The sequence below is a fragment of the Cibotium barometz genome, chromosome 23 (assembly GCF_041138505.1).
Source record: "Cibotium barometz isolate CiBa-2024 chromosome 23, ASM4113850v1, whole genome shotgun sequence".
NCBI classification, from domain to species: domain Eukaryota; kingdom Viridiplantae; phylum Streptophyta; class Polypodiopsida; order Cyatheales; family Cibotiaceae; genus Cibotium; species Cibotium barometz.
This window is the reverse complement of record NC_141068.1, coordinates 29,471,664-29,489,432: the sequence shown is the minus strand read 5'-3', so window position 1 is coordinate 29,489,432 and position 17,769 is coordinate 29,471,664. Positions and strand designations below refer to the sequence as shown.

The window sequence follows — 17,769 nt, the reverse complement described above, 5'->3', positions numbered from 1 at the left end:
TGAAGCTATTGGGGTGGCTGTTTTTATCTTGCACCACCTTTTTTTTTGCGGGTTGACGATCGAGAAACCATTGTTTAGAACCCTAAGGAGAGGAGCCGTGCATCTGGGTGGCACTGATAGATGTTTTGGAAGACGTTTCTTGTGGGTAAATATCCACGTGTGAGGAAGCCCTCGCTATCAGGATTTGGTGATGAATACATAAACTGTTGCCTGGGTCTAAGAATGGCTTGACAAGGCCAATTTCATAAAACGAAAATTTCAATGAGATGATCAATCATCTCAAATGCCATGTTCTAGGCTACTTGGGAACTCAAGTAGAGAACTAATTTTTGTACTCACAGAATCCTTTTTGTGTTTCCCATAATGGAATGGGATAGCAAGAAATAGCTGGCCAGGCTAACTAAGAGGGTTGGGATTCGGTTTGTGAGTGGAGGTTTAGCATCCATATGCTTATTTTTGTGCTTATTGATTATAGGACAGAATTCAGGGAATTGGCCATTTCATCCTATACTTGTGGGCCGGACATGGATTGTTACATGCTTTATGTCTTGGTGGTATTTGTCATGTGTACACATGGACATGGCTAAGCTCGAGGCTAATCCTTGCTTTGGGCGGCATATAAACAGTAGGCTTAGGGCACTAGCAAGGCTCAGGATTATGCAGAAGAAGCCCGATTAGGTTAGGACAGTAGTCGGCAGGTTAGACAAGACTATGCAGATGAAGTCACGATGATTACATATTTGGGTTGTGGTCCTTGCTGCTGGCCGACTGCAGGTCGGCAATTTTATGGGCATGTGAAGAGCCTCTATAAAGGCTAGGCCAAGAAGGTAGATCATCTGACCCCCTTTGGGGCAGGTCAAGAGGTCTTTAGATTCCCCTCTCAGAAGGCCAAAGGCCATAGATTTTGTACAGGCTTTTGACACCTTTTGTACCATATAATATACTGAAAATACAGCTCTCTCTCTCTCTCTCTCTCTCTCTTCTTTTGTCTTTGTTGGTGTCTTGCATCAAGCTTCCTATTCAGCATACTTAGGGCTGAAAGAAGACACACACAGCATTCCGCTCGGTATTAGAGCATCAGGCTCAGCAAAGCTAGCTAAGTGCTGAAGGTGTTTGAGGAAGGTGCACAGGTCCAAGGAGAGTAACAAGGCTAGGATAGAAATCCATGGGGCTGTTTAGTGTCCTTGATGTCAGAATATGCAGCGGAAATGATAACCAAACTTGGGTAGACAAGAGCAAGTAGACTGCAGAAAATAAACAGCACAAGAAACACAGAGAGATAGGTGTGTAAACTCTTCTCTATACGCAAGATCCCGGAAAAACTGAATGAGAAAGTGGTAGGGGCTGAGGGGCTATATATACATCCCAGATAGGGCAGTCGGCCAGCAGCAAGAGTGCCCACGACTGGAGAAAAATCCCACGACTGCATAAATGCAGTTGGCCAGCATACTGATGCCCACGACTGATAAAAAGCAGTCGGCCAGCAGCCCTGAAGCCGAGGACTGATGAAGATCCAGTCGGCCAGCGCACTGGGGTGCTCCTGGCATCATCTGGCAGCCCTCCCACCACTAGGAAAAATGGGAAAAAATAGGGAAAAATACGGGGAGTGTGGAAAAATGGTAAAACACCTCATAAGGGCGGGCACACCCACAACAAAGGCCTTGGTGTATACAAATAGGCAGGAGATGGCTTCTAACACCCCCTCTCAGCTCCTGGCTGTGAAACCAACCCAAGGGAGCTGGAGTGCCGCCTGAGCGTAGCCTGAGGTAGAGACTTCGTGAAGAGGTCCGCCGCATTGTCCTTCGTCGAACAATAAAGTAGCAAGATGTCACCCGCCAAGATCTTCTCACGTACAAAGTGATACTGTATCCCTATATGCTTGGTCCGGGCATGGAAAACCGGGTTTCGAGCAATAGCTATACAACTCTGGTTATCGCACTGGATGACTGTGGGCTCCCTCTGTGGAAACCCAATCTCGCCTAGCAGCCTCCGCAGCCATACAACCTCACAAGCAGCACCACAAGCAGCCCGATACTCTGCCTCTGTCGAAGAAAGGGCAATAGTTGGCTGCCTCTTGCTGCTCCAAGAAACTGCTCCTGAGCCGAGGGTAAAACTGTATCCTGAAGTGGATCTCCTCGTGTCTGGATCTCCTCCCCAATCTGAGTCACTCCAACCTTGGAGCTTGACTCCATTCCCTCCTGTGTAAAAGAGCCCCAGATCCTTCGTACTCTGCAGATACCGCAAGATCCGCAATCCTGTGTCCCAATGAGACTTCAATGGCGTCTGCATAAAAGAGCTCAACAGTCCCTTGGAGAAGCTCAAGTCCAATCTGGTGTTCAGCAACCAGATCAATGAACCAACCAACTTCCGGTACTGCGAGGCATCAACTGGCTCACAGGGATCTGTAACGGTTAACTTTGTGTTCAGGTCCATCGGCGAAGTAATAGGCTTGCAGTTCTCCATCCCAAAGGCCTCAAGCAACTCATGAACATACCGCTGCTGAGAGACGAAAAACCCCCTCTGGGTTTGCCAGATCTCCAATCCCAAGAAGAAGTGGAGTAAGCCTAAGTCGGTCATCTCAAACTCCTTTGACAAGGCAGCCTTCGTCGCTCCAATGTGCTCCACATGACCGCCGGTGAGAATGAGATCATCCACATAAAGGATGATGAGAGTGACCATGCCGCGTTCCCGAAAGAGATACAGGTTCGGATCTGCAACCGATCTCTGAAATCCAGTCCGAATAAAGAAGGAATCAATCTTCTGATTCCAAGCCCTGGGAGCCTGCTTAAGACCATACAAGGCCTTACGTAACCTGTAAACCATCCCTTCCGATCTTGGAACAATAAAGCCGGGGGGCAAGAACGGTCCGAATCGTGGTCATCCGCGCTTTCGGTGCAAAGGTATCCTCGTAGTAGATGCCTGGCCGCTGAGCATAACCTTTAGCCACAAGCCTGGCTTTGTGTTTGTCCACCGACCCATCGGACGCGTATTTGGTCTTAAAGACCCATTTGACACCAATGACTGACCGCTTCGACGGCCTCGGTACCAACTCCCATGTGTTGTTCTTCTCGATGGCATCAAGTTCCACCTGCATGGCTTTCCTCCAAGTATCCTGTGAAAGGGCTTCCTTTACGGAAGTGGCCTCTTTGTCCCGCATGATACGAGACATCAAAGCATAGTTCACCTGAAGAAGCTCCGCCGTGTTGCTTTTATCTCGAACTCGATGTGATCTTCGAGGGCCGTCCTCTGTGGTCCACTCGGAGGGTAGCTCCGTGACACCTGACTCCCGAAGGGTGTCTAACAACCACCTAGGTACTCGAACAGATCGTGGAGCCTCCTGTGATCGCGGGGGCTCAACTCCAGCTGCGGGCTCAACCTCCTGTGATGACCGAGGTGGATCAACTGGAGTGATAGACTGGGAATCATTATCAGACTCCTCTGGATCTCCAAGAAGTGGCGGCTCCTCGATAGTGGATGCTGGAACATGCTCGTCAAAGACCACATCCCGGCTGACAACAATCTCGTTCCTCTCTGGATCATACAACCTGTATCCCTTGGAAAGAGAGTTATACCCCACAAATACGAGCTTGCAGGACTTGGAGTCAAGCTTTCCCCTCTGCATCTTCGGAACATGTACATACGCGTCACTCCCAAAGACACGGAAGTGCGAGACATCGGGTTTCCTGCCAAAATATGCCTCAAATGGAGTCATATGGGGTACAGAAGTCGTCGGAGAGCGGTTAATGGTATGGACAGCCGTTGCCACAGCCTCACCCCAAAGTGGACGAGGAAGATCACGATGCTCCAGCATGGTCCTCGCCATCTCCACCACAGTCCTGTTCTTACGTTCAACAACTCCATTCTCCGAAGGCGATCCGGTATTGGCCGATTCCCTTTTGATGCCATGGTCTGCACAAAACCTGAAAAATACAGTCGAGGAGAATTCACCTCCTTTATCAGCCCTAAGAGTCTTCACTTGATATCCAGACTCTTTCTCCTTTATCAGCCCTAAGAGTCTTCACCTGATATCCAGACTCTTTCTCCACCATCACGTGCCAATCCTTGAACCGAGCAAAAGCCTGGTCCTTCTGGGAAAGAAAGTAGACCCACGTGAATCTGGTACAATCATCAACAAGCAGCATGAAGTAGAGAGATCCTCCCAAGGATGGAATCTGCTGTGGTCCACACAAGTCAGTGTGAATCAACTCCAATGGTTTCGAAGCCCGCCTGGAAGCCTGCTTCGGAAAGGATTCCCTGTGCTGCTTACCACGTATGCAAGAACTGCAGCGTCCTTGCCTACTACCAACATCTGGCAAGCCAACCACCATCTGGTCTCGGAAGGCGCCGCGCCGCAAAGCATCCACATTTAAGTGGCCAAAACGAAAGTGCCACAAATCTCCGACCTGAGAGCCTGTCAGTGAGGAGAGTGTAGAGAGCTTGTAGATGCCATTCTCCACACCGCCTTCCCAAACAACTTTGCCTGTCTCACGGTCCCTTAGAGCAACTGAATGCTCCTCAAATTCCACCCGAAAGCCAGTCTTGCATACCTCATGCACTGACAGAAGATGAAAACCCAGAGCAGGGACATAAAGAACACGGGAAGCATGCTTGCTCCCCTTGCCGTCGGGAATAATCTCCATCCGGCCCTCACTATGTATCGGAATAGTGGAGTTATCGCCAATAAAGATACGACCTGACTGCCGTTTCAGATCTAGAAAGAAGTCACGGGATGGAGTCATGTGCCTGGAAGCACCACTGTCGAGAATCCATTCCCGGGTATCCTTCGCGGTGAAGCCAACTGTCTCCTCGCTCGAAGATGATGAAGCATCGGAGTCCACCATCTCTAAGTGCACAAATGCCGGAGTCTTCGCAGCTGAGGCTGAGGAATCAGCACTCTTCCCTGTCCGCTTAGGGCACTTTCTCCAGTAGTGGCCTTTCTCGCCACAATCATTACAAGATCTTTCGGCCTTCAGCTTCTCTCGTTCTGGATCAGGCTTCTTCTCAGAAGACTTCTCCGGTGAAGCCTTCCCTTTGCCCTTGTTGGTATTACGGCCTTTTGACCGTTGGCCAATTAAGGCCTCCGAACCTCCGCCGTGAGGAGGGTTCGTGAAACGTTCCTCCTGGTCCAAGACCATTGGTACAAGCTCCTCCCAAGTAATGGTGCCGAGCCTGCCACTCGTGATCAACGAGGAATAGAAAGCAGAATACTGACCAGGCAAGTGGGAAAGTAAAGTGATGGCCATATCTTCAGATGATATCTCTTTCCCAGCTTGTAGGACTTCCTGCTGAAGGGCCTACAGCTTGTTAATGTGTTCCCGCATCGTCGAAGACTTTGCAGGGTTCATAACCCGCATCTGCACTTCCAAGGAGATCCGTTTCATGGGTGACACCCTGTTATACAAAGAAGCCAAGTGCTCCCATATGCCTCTTGCCAGCGTCATGTGCTTCACATGATTGATCACTTGTGGTGTGCAATTGAGGAAAATAAACGACCGGACCCTAGCGTTGACACGATCCCACATGTGTGCTTGTGCCTCTCGGTCCTTCCTCGTCGATAATAACTCCCCTTCCTCAGCTTCTGGCCGTGGCACCCCGATGATAATAAAATCAGCAAGGTCATATGACTCCAGAACTGACTCCATCATGACCTTCCAGATGCCGTAATTGGACCCGTCCAACTGACGATCCACTGGGAACGTGGGGAGAGTCGGAATCTTCACGTGCTTCTCATAAACTTCCATGCCTGGAAGTTCTTTCTATCCAACTTCTCACCCATAATCTGTACTGGGTTATCTGACATATTTGCTCAATATGCAAATGCACCTTCCGCACTTGTCCAATTCTGTAAAAGAGCCTTCCTCAACTCAACCACACTCTAATAAGTGTTCTAGATAATCCAAAGTACTCAACGAACTTCACTGTTGATGTAGAGAATCACGCTAATTGCATTCAAATTGAACTGGCATACACAGTCCAAAGTACCCTGTTTTGACGCGCTTTCCAAGGCTTCAAATTGTAGTTTGGTGGTTTGGATAACTTGAGTTGACACCTAAACAAGCTCAAGGTTTCATATTAACACCAACCAAGGTGCGTACATACCAAAAATATCAAATCCCCTTCCTACAGGTTTGCGTTTCAGTCTACAGCAGTTCTCAGCCCTGAATCATCAGTTTACATCAGTATCCAGCCTTCTGTGCATCATCCATACATGCAGCAGTCATCTGGTGAAGGTAACATAGCATTCATAAGCATTTACAACATTCTAACATAGCTTAGAACAGTCCACCATCTTCTTTTCTCAGCCTCAGGTGTGCAGCCCTTCCTCATGCCCTTGGGAAGAGTGCATAGGCTCGAGATCAGGTCATCGAGGTGTTTCTACAGCCATGTACACTTCAGCCAATCTCCGATCCTCCGAGATCTTGCGTTTGGCTTATCTACAGTCCACAGTCATTCTCTCTAAAGAAATAAAGCAAATACTATCTCGTTATCGGGATAGGGGGGCCCTTCAGTGGGTAATTCGGGACCCAATCTGGTGTACAGTTCTCATATCTCTCTCTCATATCTCTTTAAAGATTAAAGTACTAAAGTGGATTGCTAAACTCACGAAACTCAGGATACAGAAGACGGTGTGAGCATTTGTGTGACAGGATCTTCCAATACAAAGACTTCCGCTGCATATCACATAGTGACTTGTCTATCAATGCTCTCAAGTTCTTTGTGAAGCTATCTGTATATCTCCTCGCGCTCATCACATACTATGTCGCTCTCCTCGGCATGCTGCTGTTTGCGATGTGCGAGCTTCTCAACATTAACCTACATATCATGTATTCGCTAGTAGTTATTAGTGACTATTTACTTTAAACTTTTTTTTAAAAGTACGGGTACTATTGGCTCTCCTCGGCATGTTGTTGTTTGCGATGCTCAAGCCCCTCAACATCAACCTACATACCATGTATTTGTTAGAAGACATCTCCTGTCTATTTTTATACACCAGGGCCTTTGTTGTGGGTGTGCCCGCCCTTATTAGGTGTTTTCTCCTTTTTCCCCACTCTCCGTATTTTCCCCTATTTTTTCCCATTTTTCTGTGGCTTGGGAGGCAGCCCTGAGTTGGCAAGAGGATCCAGTTGCTGGCCGATTGCATCAGCATGTTTATGTTCCCATTTTGGAGCTGGCCGACTGAACTGGACAGGTCGTGGACCCTCAGTGCTGGCCGACTGCTGTTGCAGGTCGTGGGTGTCCTGTCAGCTGCCCTACAGCAGGCCGACTGCTGATGGGGGGCCATATAAAATGGCCCCCAGCCCCCATTCCATTTTGTATCATTTTACGGGATCTTCTTGTGTATATAGAGCAGAGTTACACGCCTCTATCTCTCTCTCTCGTGCTGTGATTTTCTGCACTGCGTTTTGCTCTTGTGTTCCCAGATCTGGTCATCATCTCCGCTGCGTATTCTGACATGGTATCAGAGCCTAGGCTCTAGATAGTTCTTGGGATTTGTGTGAGCAAGAGGGGGACTGTTGTGTTGCTGATTGGTGGACCGTACGGGACTGTTCGGGAAGAGGAGAAGCAAGAGGACGGCGGGCTGATTTGCTGGACAGCCACTTGCAGGTGTTAGTTCTTCTTTGTTCCCACCCACCCACCCCTTTTCAGAGTACATCCCCGCAATGGCAGATCTGTTTGAGATGGCCGAGAGGCATGTGAAGATCTTGACACTCCCCACGTTCCCGGTGGACCGTCAGTTGGATGGGAGCAACTACGGCATATGGAAGGTTATGATGGAATCTGTTCTGGAGTCTTACGACCTCGTTGATTTCGTCGTTGTTGGGGTTCCACGGCCGGAAGTAGAGGAAGGGGAGTTACCGTCGATCCGAAAGGACCGGGAGGCTCAGACACAGATGTGGGATCGTGTCAACGCCAGGGTCCGTTCGTTTATCTTTCTCAACTGCACACCGCAGGTAATCAATCATGTAAAGCATATGACGCTGGCCAGAGGTATATGGCAGCATTTGGCCTCTCTTTACAACAGGGTATCGCCCATGAAGAGGATTTCCTTGGAAGTACAGATGCGGGTTATGAGCCCTGCAAAGTCGGCAACGATGCGGGAGCATATTAACAAGCTGCAGGCTCTTTAGCAGAAAGTTCTTCAGGCTGGGAAGGAGATATCGTCAGAGGACATGGCCATCACGTTGCTGTCGCACTTGCCCTCTCAGTACTCAGCATTTTACTCGTCTTTGATTACCAGTGGGCAGGCTTAGCACCATCACGTGGGAGGAGCTTGTGCCCATGGTCTTGGACCAGGAGGAACGATTCACGAACCCTCCTCAAGGTGGAGGTTCGGAGGCCTTATATGGCCAACGGTCGAAAGGCCATAACACGGGCAAAGGGAAGGCTTCGTCGGAGAAGTCTTCTGAGAAGAAGTCCGTTAACTGACCGCGAGAAACTAAAGGCAGAGAGGACCTGTAATGATTGTGGCGAGAAAGGCCACTATTGGAGGTAGTGTCCCAAGCGGAAGACCGAGAAGGGTGAAGATTCCTCAGCAGCAATCATGAAGACTCCGGCTTTTGTGCACCTGGAGGTGGTGGACACCGATGTTTCATTTTCTTCAGGCAGGGAGGAGATTGGAGGACTCTCCGCAACGGATACTCGGGAGTGGATTCTAGATAGTGGTGCTTCCAGGCACATGACTCCTTCCCGTTCGGGTTTACAGGATCTCTGCAAGCTTTCTGGTCACATTCTTACTGGGGATACATCCACTATCCTAGTTCACAGTGAGGGTAGGATGGAGATAGTTCCCGATGGCAGAGGGGGGAAGCATTCCTCCCAGGTGTTTTTTTTTTTCCCCCCGAGAAAAGATCCTTTCATTAGTTATATAAAAAACGCCCGTAGGGCTACAAAAGATCTCGCCTGCTCATAAGAGAGAGAGAGCAGAGAATACAACATGGCAGCCCGGGAGACTCTCCCTAGGTGCTGCAAAATACAAGCATCAGTACAAAGACCTGAGAGGCTAAATCATACAATAGGGGGGGGGGAAGAGCCAAACAGGTCGCCTGTAGTGCCAACGGGGGGATCCCGTGTGTAAGGTGTAGAAAGGGCCACAGCGCCAAGTGGTGTGAAAGGCCTGGCGCCGTAAGATCGCCTCATCCGAGTCTCCCCGGATGCGGTCGTACTGTCCTCGCAGGGTGTGGATCAACTCCTGCCAAATCCCCCGTACAGTCTCTGCTGGAGGCTCCAATCTCCCCTCAAAGGCCGTAAAGCACCGGGCCCTCCAGGTGAACCAGATGGTGAGGCTGCTGAGGAGCTCCCATCGTAAATCCCTCTCCTGTGTCCAGCTGGCGGACGAGAAATCCGGTGCCGGAACCAGGCGAGGCTGGCCCCTAATAAATCTGATGGCCTGACTGCCCTGCTCCATCTCATAGCCCATAGCAGGCCCTGACGAAGTCGACCAAGCAGCGGCACCCCACGTAAACATACCCTCTGGAGAGAGGGGGGCCAGAATACGCAGCATCCGCAGCCAAATCTGCTGCGCCTGAGGGCAATCCCAAAGGCAATGTCTCTGTGTCTCCATAGGGTGGCCGCATCGGACGCAGGCCGCCGGAAGACCACTGTAAACAAGCCAAGTACCAACTGCTGAGCCCCTGTGGGCGACCAGCCACTGAAAAGTCGAGATCCTGCGGGCTTGTCGACTAGCCCAGAGCCGAGCCCAAAAATCCTCCAGGAACTCCTGTGAGAGTCCCTGTAGTCGCCAATGCCCCGCTGCCGCCGCTGGAGAGACCATCCTCCTCGCCGTCAAAATATGTCGCCCCAGCCGAACAGTATACTGGAAAAAGGTGATCTCTGTGGCCTCAAGGGATGCATAAGGATCATGCCACTCCTACTCCCCGGGGTCCCACTGTAGCCGGGCCAAGGGACGCGCTGCATATGCCCATATGCGCCAATCCGGGAGCACATCAGCAGGGTCGGGGTCAATATGCCACTTCCGAGAAGCGGCGGCCACTACCCGAATCCTCTGAAAGGTGCACTCTGCAACCAAAGGCGACTCCACCTCCACTCTCTGGAGTCTACCCTCATCCTGAATCTCATAGTAGAGGCAACTGCCATCCTCAGTGCAAGCTCTGACAGAAATCAGGATCTCCAACTGTGTAAAGGCTCCCATCCACCGTGGGGCCACTGGCTCGAGAGGCGTGAACCACTCCTCTGTGAGTGCCTCCTGAATATCATCCCTCATAATCAACCCCCCTCTGAAGTGACTCAGCCTCTCCACCTGGATCTCCTCTGGTAGACTGCAGAAGGCCTGCCAGTCTCCAAAACTACGAGCTGGGCCTGCTGCTAAAGGCCCCCAGGCTAGCCGAGGCCGAGAACCCAGCATAAGACCCTGCTCTGTGCGAACCGCTGGGCTCCAGATGAGCGGCTGTCTGGCCCGCTCCTCAACACAAGGAGGAGGTCGCTGAGAGAGCCCCGGTCTCAGCAGCTCCCAAGCTCTCAGGATACTCAAAGCAAATCTGTCCTCCCATCCTCTACTGAGGCCTGTCCTCCTCATCTCTATAAAGATCCAGCGAATCTCTGGTGCCCAAGTGCCCCCTGCTGGGGGCGCCCGAGCCTGCAGTCGCTGCAAGAGGAGCTCTTTCCAAGGCTCTGCGCCTGGAAGCAACCCCCGAACGATAAGCTTCCCCAATAAAGCTCTACTCTGATCGACTGGATCTATAATGCCCAAACCTCCCTGAGCCAGCGGAAGTGTAATAACTGCCCATGCAACCTTTGCTGGAGCTGGCTGACCGTCCCGCCCAGACCACAGAAAGTTCCTGATCAGCCTCTGTACCTGGCTGATGCAAGAGCTCGAGAAGATCCAGCAAGACGTAATGTACCACATGGTCGCTAACCGCACCTGATTTGCCACCACCACCCTCCCAGCCAAGGATAGTCGAGCTGTACTCCAATACAAAAGCTTCTTCCGAATGCTCAGAAGAAGCGGGGCAATCTGCTGCTCAGGTGACAAATCTAGGCCAATCTGGCATCCCAAATACCGCACTGCTGTGCCTGGAGGAATCCATCTAAAACCGGGGTCCGGGCTCCATGCCGGAGTGGGAGCACTACTAATCCAAAAGGCCACTGTCTTGCGCCAATTGATCAATGCTCCCGAAGTTGCACTAAAAACCTGGAGCGACTGCTCTGCCCGAAGAAGATTGGCCTCTTGGCCATGCAAAAATAAGCCCGTGTCGTCTGCAAACTCAGCATCAAGGCAGGTCCTCCCCCCGGACTGGGAGCTGAAGTCCTCTCAAACCGACCTCCTCTGCCGTCAAATACATGCTCATAGCCTCCGCAAAGAAGAGAAAAAGAAAAGGGGCAAGGGGACACCCCTGACGGACTGATCTGGTCAGCTCAAAACTCGGCCCCCGTCTTCCTGCAATCAACACCTGGCTGCGAGCTGTGGAATACAGAGCCGCCACCCCTCTGATCCATCCTGGCTCAAAGCCCAGGCGAAGCATAGTGCCCTCTAAGAAACCCCAATCAACTCTATCGTATGCCTTCTCAAAGTCGAGAAGCATCACGACCAAGTCCTCGCCAAGAAATCTAGCTCGGCCCGTCGCCTCCTAGAAAGTAAAGATGTTGTCAAGGATACTGCGCTCCTTGACAAATCCTGTCTGAGTAGCATGAATCAACTCCCCCAGGAACGGCTGGATCCTCAAACTCAAGGCCTTTGCTAAGACCTTGTAGACAGTATTGAGGATCGTAATAGGCCTCCAATGCCTAATATCATCTGATACTCCCTCCCCCTTGGGGATAAGATAGATCAAGCCCTATGAAAAGCTCTGCGGCATCACCCCAGTGTCCAAAACATGCTGAAAGCCCCTGCGGAGGCCTGGCCCCAAAAGGTCCCAATAGCGCATAAAAAAGGCCGGCGTCAGTCCGTCCTCCCCTGGGCAACTATGTCGCGGCAGGACCCTCAAGGCCTCGGCAAGCTCAATCTCTGACAGAGGCGCACCTAGAACTGTACGCATACGGTTTGTGACCCTCCTCTGCACATGGGCCCACACAGTCTGTCTGCAAACATCTCGATCCTCAGTGGCAGGCTCCGCTGAAAGCAGGTCTCTATAGAATGCAGTGGCAATGGCTCTGATCTCCCCGAGCTCAGTAGCTACCCACTCACATGCAGGCTGCTGCTCCTGAAGGCGCTGTAGCGAAGCAAGGCTGCGTCTCAGCCGATGCTCCCTCTCGCGAATCTCTCCCAACCGTGTCAAAGCTGCAGCATGCAGAAAAGAGCTAAGATCGATGAGTCCCTGGGCACACTGGCCCGCTGCATCCTGGTCAGAGCACTGACTATCATGCCAGATCCTCTCAATGTCCTCAGCGAGACTGGGATCTACAAGTACCCTCTCTGGGATCCTCAACTGCAAGCTGGGCTCCCGTGTCCTCTCCTCCAATGTCAAGATAACTGGCGCATGATCTGAAAATGAGGTGCCAGCGAGAATGCCGACGGAGCCCCCTCGCTCCCCTAACCAGTCGCCCACATAAAAGCGATCAATCCGTGATAGATTAGTCCCTCCCTGCCGGCGATCCGACCGGGAGAAACTAAGACTGTCCTGAGATCGGGAGAAAGCCCCATGCTGCCATGCATCAGTGATCCTCAGTGACATGCACAACCGGTCCCAAGCTGCAAGCTCCGTGCCGTGCACTGTAACATGACTGCCTCCCACCCTATCTGCCGGGTCCTCAAGCATGTTGAAGTCTCCCTCGACACACCAATGTGCGGCCTCTGGCAATGCATCCGTAACCTGGGTCCAGAACTCTGCTCTGGCACTAGCATGATTGGGCGCATAGACGTTGAGCACGCCCAATAGCTCATCATGCATCCTCATAATGACATACTGTGCTCTACCAGGCACAATGATCCCTCGATCCACAATGGCCTGTCGCCATACATCTGCAATGACCATGCATACTCCTCCCTGTCCACCCAAAGGACCAAACCCTGCAGACCAAAAAGTGTCCCATCTACCAGGCATCACCGAACCATATCTCCGGATCCTGCTCTCACCCAAGTGGTGCTCCTGCATCATCAAAATATCAATGCTGCCACCAACCAGGCATCTCTGAAGCTCCTGCCTCAAGCAACCACGATAGCGTATAAAATGTGCTCCGCCAAGGCCCTGTACATTCCATGAGATGATCCTCATGGATGCCCTGCTGAGGTGGATGCTGTCTCAGCCGTACGGCGGGCCTTCGCAAGCGGCTTGGATGGAGAGTAGTCCCCATCCGAGCGGCTGCGAATCTGCCCACCCGGTGTGCTGCAAGAATCCCGAATCAGGCGCCAGTGGCTGTGGCCCATGGCGACTGCCTCCTGCTCTGACAAAGCAACCTCGTGTATACACACATATCCAGGGTCGCGTGCTAAGTCTGCCACTATGCGAACGACCAAATGCCGAATCCCTGAGGTATCCACACTCCCGGGATCCAAGAAAAAATGAGCCAACTCCCAAAGTCGGCCTATCACATCTGTCACCTCCAGATCGCTCATGTGATGAGAAAACTCAACTGCTTGAGTCTTCAAAGTGCTGAGAGCGAGCTCTAGAGTCCACTCCCGGTCGCAAGGGCCACATAGAGGGAACGAGAAGGCCACCGCTGAGTCTAGTGCCTCCTCCCCGCGGGCCGGAGGTATCACTACATGAACTCGGATGGGTGCTGGCTCATGGGGGCCCTCTGCTCCAAAAAGCCGTGTGAAGGTATAATCAAAAGCCTCCGAGCGCTGTCTAATGCCGAGGCGACTCAGCCGACTGCGGATAGATGAAATCCGTGAAGCCCTAATCGGCATAGTCTCCTCTGTGATGCTCGAGCGAGGTCAGTGCTCAGCGCTCTCCGGACTGCAGGTGAACGCCAAGGAACTGACAGGGCCTCCCGGGAAGGTGAGGAGGGCGGAGGGGGAGGAGGGGGAGGGGGAGGCGAGGGGGGTGGAGAGGGAGCCGCTGCCGAAATCGGAGCGGAGGCGGGAGGAGGCGATGGTGGAAGCGAGGCGGTGGGGGGGGACGGGGGTGGGGGGGTGAAGGAGGGGGTGCTGGCATCTCCTGGTCCTCAGTCGTCGCCGCGGGGGTCTCCTCCTGGAGGGGAGAAAAGCTGTTCCTCACGGGAACCCAGTGAGGCTGAGACTGTGGCTGCTGCTGCAGCGGTCTCTGGACGTGCTGCTGTGGCTGTCTCCCTCGGCGGCGCCCCTGTCCAGGCTGCCACTCCGAGGCCTCTGTGGCCTGAGCATGTGTCCCGGAGGCAGCCTGCCGAGCCGAATCTGTGGGCGGGCCATCAGTAGCCTGCTGTTGTGAGGGTCGGGGTCTCCTGCGAGGGCAGGCCTTGGCCAGATGGCCGACCTGTCTGCAAATGAAGCACTGATTCGGGAGCCCCGAGAACTCCACTCTCTGATCTATCCATCCCCCCCCTATCCTAGGTAGCTGAATGACCTTAGGAAGGGAGGAGATGTCAGACACCAACACTCTGACCGAAGGTAGCCCAGCTGCTCTGGCCACCACTGAAGCAGCTGAGGGGCCAGTCTCTAGTACCGAGCCCACCAATGCTCCGAGCCTGGGGAGGAGCGGAAGATACTCCCGGCAAAGTCCAGGGAAGCAAACTGTAACATGAAAAAGGCACTCTCCCTGCTCCGTCGCTGCTGGGTCAAATCCATGCTGCCAAGGTCTGAAGAAAGCCCGAGCACCCCTGATGTCAAGGGGACTCATGGCAAGGACCTTGGCAACACTCTGGGCGGCCTCGAACTCGATCTGGTAATGTCCACGGCCCAATAGCTGTACATCCAGGATCTTGCCCACATCTGCAAGAAGGCGGGCCTGAAGAAGATCCCGGATCTCCCCTCTGCTGGGGCGAGTGCCGACTATACGGCAGATGGTGGAATGTGCCTGGAGGCGTTCCACCTCTGCGGCGAGGTGGGGCGGGAGGAGCCTCCATTAGAGTCTGAAGCTGTGGCGAAGGCGGAGTGAATGCGATACCTGCAAGAACCGAGCTGCACGCGAGGGCGGAGAGGGAAGGCGGGATGATTTTTTTTTTAAAAAAGGAAAAAAAAAAGGAAAAGAAAAAAGAAAAAGAAAGAACCCCAGGGGGCGGAAAAAACAGCTAGAACGGGGGGGAGTTAAGGCGACGAAGAAACAGGGGGGGCGGGAGCAGCGCGAGAGGAAAGGCGGTGGGGGGAGAGAGGGCTGGCGGAGGGGGGGGGACGGGGCGCTGATGAGGGGAGGGGGTGCGAATGTGAACTGAAGGGGGGGCGCGAATGCGAACTGAAGGGGGGGGGGGAGCGGAGTCGAAATGGAGAGCGAAGGCGAACTGGATAGCGAAGGCGAACTGAAAGGGGGGGGGGGGGGGGGGGGGGGGGGGGGCGAAGGCGAAATGAAGGGGGGGGGGGGAGGGGGGCGCTTCAGCACGAGAGAGGGAGAGAAAGCGAGGAGAAGGGGGGGGGCGCGATGGCGAGAAGAGGGGGGGGGGGCGCAAAAGCGCTGGTAGGCTGGGGACAGGGCGCGAGGAAGGGGAGGCGAGGGGCGAGCAGCGCGAGCAGGGGGGTGACGGCGGGAGCTTCAGCGAGCCAGTTGGTTGGCCTTTTCTTCCTCCCAGGTGTTGTATGTTCCATCACTTGGTTTTCATCTGTTGTCAGTGGATCAGGTTTGCTGCAAGACTGGCGTACGGGTAGAGTTTGATGAGCATCTTGTTGCTCTCTGGGACAAAGCAACATGCCAGGTGGTTTGGGAAGGCAGAGTGGAGAATGGAGTTTACAAGCTTTCAGCACTCTCTCTCCCAGGTCCTGAGGTTTGTGATGAGTGGCAGTCTGGTAATGGCCACTTAAGTGTGGATACGGTGCAGGTGCAGGCTTTCCGGGACCAGATGGTGGATAGCTTGCCAGTAGATAGCAGCAGTTGGCAGGAACTCTCCAGTACTGATGTTGGTAGTTCTTGTGTTCGTCAATCAGAGGAAGCTGGACAGGTAACTTATGCTCTGATGTCTCGCAGTATTCGGAACAAAGAAACTCCTGTAGATGAGGATGTTCTTTCCACGGGGACCTTTCGGAAAGTCAGGCAGGTGGCAGTTGATTACTTGCAGAAGGAGGTGGTTTCTCCAGGCTTTGTGGTTCCGGATTCAGAGAGGGTGGTTGACAGGTTTCCGAAGGCCTTGCGTGGTCTTCATCAGGTTTTCGGGACTTGTTTTTGCACCGTAACAGGTGTTGATCCTTGTGAGCAGTGTGATGCCTCTTTGATTCAGAAGCAGAATGGTTCATTGATCTGGTTGATGGACACTAGATTGGACGGGAGCTTCCTGATGAGGCAGTTGAGCTCATGGTTGCAGATGACTCTTTGGGAGGCAGGATTGCGTTTCCTGTGGTTTTTGCGGCATGCGAAGGATCATGGACTCTTTTACACAGGAGGGGGATTGATTGATGGAGTCCGACTCCACGGTTGGAGTGACTCAGTTTGGGGAGGAGATCCGGACACGAGGAGATCTACTTTAGGCCCAGGAGTAGTTTTACGAAGCAGTATGAGGCAGTCATCTTTTGCCTTGTCAAGGACAGAGGCAGAGTACCGGGCTGCTTGTGATGCTGCTTGTGAGGTGGTGAGGATGCAGAGGTTGCATTGCAGGTTTGGGCTTCCACACTGGAGGAACCCATGGTCATCCAGAGGCACTTTGTTCGTGAACAGATCATTGCTGATGACTTCTTGCTAGAGTTCTGTTCGACGGAGGACAGTACGGTGGACCTCTTCACGAAGTCGTTACTCAGGATTTGCTTAGGCGGCACCCCAGCTCCCTGTGGTTGGTTTCACAGCCAGGAGCTGAGAGGGGGTGTTAGTAGTCATCTCCTGTCTATTTTTATACACCAGGGCCTTTGTTGTGGGTGTGCCCGCCCTTATTAGGTGTTTTCTCAGTTTTCCCCACTCTCCGTATTTTTCCCCTATTTTTTCCCATTTTTCTGTGGCTTGGGAGGCAGCCCTGAGTTGGCAGGAGGATCTAGTTGCTGGCCGACTGCATCAGCATGTTTATGTTCCCATTTTGGAGCTGGCCGACTGAACTGGACAGGTCGTGGACCCTCAGTGCTGGCCGATTGCTGTTGCAGGTCGTGGGTGTCCTGTCGGCTGCCCTACAGCAGGCCAACTGCTGATGGGGGGCCATATAAAATGGCCCTTAGCCCCCATTCCATTTTGTATCATTTTACGGGATCTTCTTGTGTATATAGAGCAGAGTTACACGCCTCTCTCTCTCTCTCTCTCTCTCTCTTGTGCTGTGATTTTCTGCACTGCATTTTGCTCTTGTGTTCCCAGATCTGGTCATCATCTCCGCTGCGTATTCTGACAGTATTTACTTATAGTTATTAGTAACTAGTCACTTTAAACTTTTTTTAAAGGACGGGTATGGAAAGGATGGTACTGGTACGGTACGTATTGAAAGTACTGAACAGATGAGTACGAGTACGGAATGCAACTATGCCCATTATACCATTTATTCTTCCAAGTGTGCCATGACACGCTGAGTACAAGTGCACAGCCTAACCTTTGTGGCAACCTTGACTGAGATGGTATTGCCTGTTTCAGCTTATCGTGTTTAAGCTTGAACTCCTCATTATACCATTGATTTTGCCAAGTGTGCCCTGACAATGAGCTGTATTTGGATCAGAGCAGCTTGATGCATTGGCAGTGGTTGCCCATTTCATTCTGATAGTTCCTCGGTTAAACTTAGCTTGTTTTTCAATAGCCATAATATATAGGGAAATAAACCTACAAAGTTCAGAAAGCAAAAAGTTTT

At 52.4% G+C, this 17,769-nt stretch overlaps 1 protein-coding gene across 3 annotated transcripts in view; it reads left to right on the top strand.

The window, feature by feature from the left end:
- The window catches only part of LOC147625830 (piezo-type mechanosensitive ion channel component), an 88,844-nt gene that overhangs the window by 2,271 nt on the left and 68,804 nt on the right, over positions 1-17,769 (top strand). The window lies entirely within an intron of this gene.